The sequence below is a fragment of the Phoca vitulina genome, unplaced genomic scaffold, assembly GCF_004348235.1.
Source record: "Phoca vitulina isolate PV1807 unplaced genomic scaffold, GSC_HSeal_1.0 scaffold12, whole genome shotgun sequence".
In the NCBI taxonomy this organism is placed as follows: domain Eukaryota; kingdom Metazoa; phylum Chordata; class Mammalia; order Carnivora; family Phocidae; genus Phoca; species Phoca vitulina.
Genome location: NW_022589715.1, coordinates 46108299 through 46114192, shown reverse-complemented (window position 1 = coordinate 46114192; position 5894 = coordinate 46108299).

The window sequence follows — 5894 nt, the reverse complement described above, 5'->3', positions numbered from 1 at the left end:
AGAACAAGAGTCTCAGAGTGGATATGAATTGTGGGATGCTGGACAGTTTTGCATATTGGTGTCTGACTCCTGGGAACAAGTTCCTCTGTGGTTGCTAATTGCTAATTCCTACTCATCTGCAAGCATTTCCAGGAACAGAGAAGGTTTAATTTATCTCTTGGTGTCTACTACATAGTTAGCATTCAATAAATGCTTATCGAATTGATACTTCCCCCACCTCTCTTCCTTTTCTGCAGTTTCACCTCCTGATTCTTCCCCTAGGAGCTAATGTTAGTTTCACTGGCCACATCGTTGCTAGAGATTTTCCAAGAAAATCTTATTCATTGCTTCACTGGTTTGATGAAGCAGTGGCACTTTAAACACACTTTCCAGGCCAATATGAGTTCAATGGATTTCTTCTTTTTTAGGCTTTCCTACCACAAAGGCAACTTCTAATCCTAGGGGCCTCTGGAATGGCAGGTGACCCCTTTCTTCACTAGCTAAGGAGATCACTACTAGGATCCGTTGACCTTTTGTCTGTGGATTGTTTCTCTCAGCTGAGACAAGAATTACATTATAGGCCCAAATCCCCATTAAGCCAATTTTCATTTTCCCTCTGCTTTCATGGAAAGCAGTAATAAATCTTGTTTTGTGGGGCCTCTGCCTCCTTATTCAGTCCCTAAGCTAATAAGATCAAGACTATTCCTGAAATTAGATTAAATAATTGGCTCTCTTCTTTCTAGAAGTTTTGGAGCTCTTCTGACCTTTCTTAAAGAGGCAGAAATTATCTTGTTTTTTCTCTCTCATTGGCCTTTGACTATCCTGTCATTCAAAAAACAAAAGTAAAAAAGAAGACATGGGATAGAGAATGGAGGAAAACTGAGAGCTTTTACTAACCAGTTGTGTGCCTCAATGTCTCAGGACTCAGTTTCCTTTCTGTGAAATTCAGGACTCAGATGAAAAAGCTATTATCTTTAAAGGTCCCTTTTGGCTCTAAAAATCTAGGTATCTCAGAAGGTTGAAGTCTTCATGGATAGACTGTAATTCTCCAGGCCTAAGGAAATTGTTTTCTTTGTGATGAGAACACATTTTTTTTCTCTTCTCTCCTTTCTTTTTTTTAAAAAAATAGAACAGAACAGAACAGAATGATCATAAGTTCAGCTGATTTCTTTTTAAACCACAGGATTCATTTTCTGAAATTGTTGTCTTTTCCTTCAAAAGCCCCTTCAAAGCCCTCAGCCTCGTCAGCCAGCTCCATCACTTTTATATTAGGTCTTGAAATAAGGAGCTTTTTAGAGTAGACTTGGAAGGAGCAATGACAGGACACAGGCATGGCTGAAGAGGCCATCTGCACAAACCTCCCCCAGGAGGCCAAATCGGCTCCTCTCCCATCCTTTCCTAATACCATCCAGAACACTTTCCAGAATCTGGGTGAATAAAATGCTGTTTGTCAGTCAACCTATTGATAATTATTTTTCAAGTGACTATCATGTGTGTTAAACTATTGATCCCTCATATTTATAACCCCAACAGTCATACAGGCCTTAGTTTTTAAAATCAGAGAAAGCTGTGTTTCTGGGATGTAAGCACATTTCCATAAAAGTAGATCACCTCAGAAGACTCTGGAGGTTAAGAGCAGGGACTCTGCACTGATTAGAATAGGTTTGAGTTCTGATCCCACCTCTACTAACTGTGTAAGCTTTAAGTTCCCTAAGTTTCTATATTCTCAGATGTGAAATGGAGATAATTCATAGGGTGAGACAAGGAGTAATTTAAATAAATTATGGAAAGGACTTAGCATAGTATCTGGCACACGGTAAATGCTCAGTAGTCAGTTATTATTAAGAGTGATACTCCATTAATAATACATAAGTAAAGTCACCCTTGTTTGCCTTAATCTAGAGAAGCAACTATGGCCTCAGGCATCACACACCTTTCTGGACTTCTCTTGGGTAGTAAGGTGGGGAAATGCCATTACGTTTCAGTCATTGAAAATTATGGTAAATTTCTTTGAAATACCTCAAATTATATTTTAATGTAAAAATTGCTTTCTTCAGAAAGACAGAGAATAAAAGAATTTAAACAACTAAAATAATTAAGAAGTTCTTAAACTTGAAAGAGAGAGGGAGAGATTTTTGGCTCTCCATTGATGACATGGGTGAATCTGAACTCTAAACCCTTGGTTGGGAATGACACTCTGGCTCTAGCCAGTTGGGAAGGTAGTGAACCACAAGAAGAAGAGAGGGAGATGAAGACCATCACAAGCTATGGTACCACATGGACTAAAACAGATCAGGACTCAGTAATGCTTGCTTGACTGACAGTGTTCATTCTTCTGTCATCCCCACATACTGGAATCAGATGGTGATGGTGTTAAAAATCCTGAGGGCCAAGGCAGGTAAAAGACAGTGACTCTTCCTGAGTGAGTATTGAATGCCCTGGTGAAACAGCAATCATAGCTTTTACTTTAGAATTCAGATCCATGTTGGGTCAGGGAGTGGCCCGAAAGGCCTAAGGAAATTTGTGTTCAGGTTTGAATCTGCTCTAGCTCCTTACAAAAGCTGGTGTGGCGTCAGCCAGCACCATCAGAGGGTCTCTAGTAGAGTTTGCTTATATTCCAGAATCAGCAGATTCAATCTGGTCCCCAGTCAGGCAGGATTAGATAAACATAGAAGTGCATAATTGCTTTATCAAGTCTGGCTCCAAATTGTGAAATATCTCAGTCTAAGTTATAGCCCAAGCAACCCATGAAACAAACTCACCGAGCTGGCTGGCTAGATCCAGAAGATGGAGATAATGTAACTGGAAAGAGGGAAATTTTGTCCATCCAGAAGTGAAGACAGCAGGTAGACAGACCCAGACAGCCACTGAGGGACAGTGAAAGGCCATTTGAATTGGGAGCCGGGGGGAGAGGTGGAAGGTATCATGCAAATTATAACTAAATTATTGGAGGAAACCACAGCAGAACAGGAAATGTGTATGTGGATAAGTGAAGCCTCCATTAATGGTTTCACTGCTTTTATCAGGAGGGATTTCAATTAACCTGATGAAGTTCAAGGCAATCACAGTAGGAAGAAGAGATGGATTTAGGATTAATCCCCTGTTGTTTCCTATAGCAATTTATAAAGGAAACGTTTCAGGTGAGAGCCTAGCTAGGAATTAATCCCCAAATGATTAGAATCGGATTTTTTTTTTATAAAAGAAGAACCCTAAAGGCAGTGGATCCCAAACTTGGCTACACATTTGAATCATTTAGAGATCTTTTTAAAACTTCCAAAGCCCCAGGCTCCACACTGCAGACCAATTGTATCAATTAAGGTGTATGTGTGTATACATATATACACCAATTAAGGTGGAACACAGGCATTAGTAATTTTCAGTGCTCCTCATTGAGTCCAAGGTACAGACAAGTTTGGGAACCACTGTGTAATGAGCAGTGTGCATGGTGGAGACATGTTAGGCAGTGGCATGTTAGGTTAAAGGAAAACAAATATAGTCATTAAGAAATGGCAAGCAATTAGCCTGCCTTAAAACAGAACAAGATGCATGTCTCGTGTTTCCTTTATTTGTAAATTTTTTAAAAGATTTATTATTTTATTTTATTTTTTAAAGATTTTATTTATTTGACAGAGAGAGACACAGCGAGAGAGGGAACACAAGCAGGGGGAGGGGGAGAGGGAGAAGCAGGCTTCCCGCCGAGCAGGGAGTCCGATGCGGGGCTCGATCCCAGGACCCTGGGATCATGACCTGAGCCAAAGGCAGATGCTTGACGACTGAGCCACCCAGGTGCCCCATAAAAAGATTTATGATTTTAGGGGTGCCTGGGTGGCTCAGTCGTTAAGCGTCTGCCTTCGGCTCGGGTCATGATCCCAGGGTCCTGGGATTGAGCCCCGCATCGAGCTCCCTGCTCGGCCGGAAGCCTGCTTCTCCCTCTCCCACTTCCCCTGCTTGTGTTCCCTCTCTCGCTATCTCTCTCTCTGTCAAATAAATAAATAAAATCTTTAAAAAGAAAAAAGATTTATGATTTTAGAGAGAGAGAGCACTAGCAGGGGGGTTGCAGAAGGACAAGCAGACTCCAGACTTGTGCTCAGCGTGGAGCTGGATGCAGGGCTTGATCTCAGGACCCTGAGATGACAACCTGAGCTGAAACCAAGAGTTGGACACTTAACCAACTGCACCACGAGGTGCCCTACTTGTAATTTTAAAAAGTGTTTATCAGTGTTAAAGAGAAATGAATGAAGATACAAAGCCACTTTTTTTAGTGGGGGAGGGGCAGAGAGAGAGAGAATCTTAAGCAGGCTCCATGCCCACTTGGGCTTGATCTTACAACCTTGAGATCATGACCTGAGCTGAAATCAAGAATCAGACACTTAACCAACTAAGCCACCCAGGCACCCCACAAAGGCACATTTTAAGAAGGAAATAAGCAGCTAGAGTTAAATTCAAGTAATTATTGAGTGAGGACCTTGAACTTGGTGTCTGGAAGTGGGATAGAAATAAAGGGAGTTCATTACCGTTACGGATACAGCAATTTATATATTTTTGCCTCATAAAATGTTCACATCCATGACCTAATTTTAGCTTGCATCTCTGTGAAGTAGGCAGAGAAAGTATTATTTTTCTCTCCCACTTCCACAGATGGGAAAACAGATCAGGAGAGTCTCATGATTGACTCAGCATTACAGAGCAAAGCTAGTAGCAAGAGTAGGTCTAGGATTTCGTTCTTCAGAACTCCCAGTTGAATGTCCTTTCCTCCACACTATGTTGCCTTTCTGCCCTTGAAAAAGTCTGTAAGAGTGGGAAAAGTTACAGCGATAACTTAAGCAAGAAAACATGACACTTGGAGAGCTGAAAGGAAGAGTTCTGCCATTAGGGGAAAAAATCTAGAACAGATGCCAAAAGACACATCAAGGTGGTAGCAAAGTGCTGGACACCCTGCCCTTGAGAATACCTCATGAATATTTGATGATATTAATACACTGGATTTGCCTCCAAATTTACATTGGGTTGGGGGGGCAGGGGTAAGGTCATTGAGGTCACAAGAAATGATTTTTGAGAAACAAAAAAATGGAAGTAGCCTTACAGCTACTTTAGCCTACAGTTCGAGGTCCCCTCTTAGGTCAAGTAGATTGTGAGAGAGCCCGTGAGTGGTTGTTGCCCTGGATGCTATTGTTTGCAAGAAATAGAAATTCACTGGCATTGGCTTATCCACAATAGAAAGGGTGACTTATACGCCCTAAGGGCAAGAATCACATCTGGCTTATGGAAAGACTAGAACTGCTGGGAACTTGCAGACCTTCAGAAACTCAGAGGAAATGTGTTCTCTCCATCTTTCATTTCTCTTTCTGAGTGTTTTGCCCATCTTTTTTCTGGAGAGTTCCCTCTTCTGCTCTGTCCACATGTGGGATCAAAGACAGATACCCACAGCTCCTAAGTTCATATGAACCAACTCTCTCTCTCCCCATTCCTCTCTCTCAAACACAAACCCCCATCGAAGGAGCTCTTTTGGCTCAAATTGGCTCAGGAATCCATCCCTGATCCAATCAACTATGACCAGAGGTCAGGGTCCCATTAGTCATAAGCAGCTGTTGAAAGCCACCCTCTACAGATGGCAATAAGGCATTTATAGATAGAAATCATTTAAGCTGAGCATATACCTCAAAATATATCTACCACTCACACCCACTAGGATGGCTATACTAAAAAAAAACAAATGGAAAGTAACAAATGTTGGCAAGAATGTGGAGAAATTGGAACCCTCATGTAATGTAAATGGTAATATAAATATAAATGTAAAATGGTGCAGTTGCTATGGAAAACAGTTTGGTGGTTCCTCAATAAATTAAATATAGAATTACCATATGACCCAACAATTCTACTCCTGGGTATGTACCCACAAGAATTGAAAACAGGTG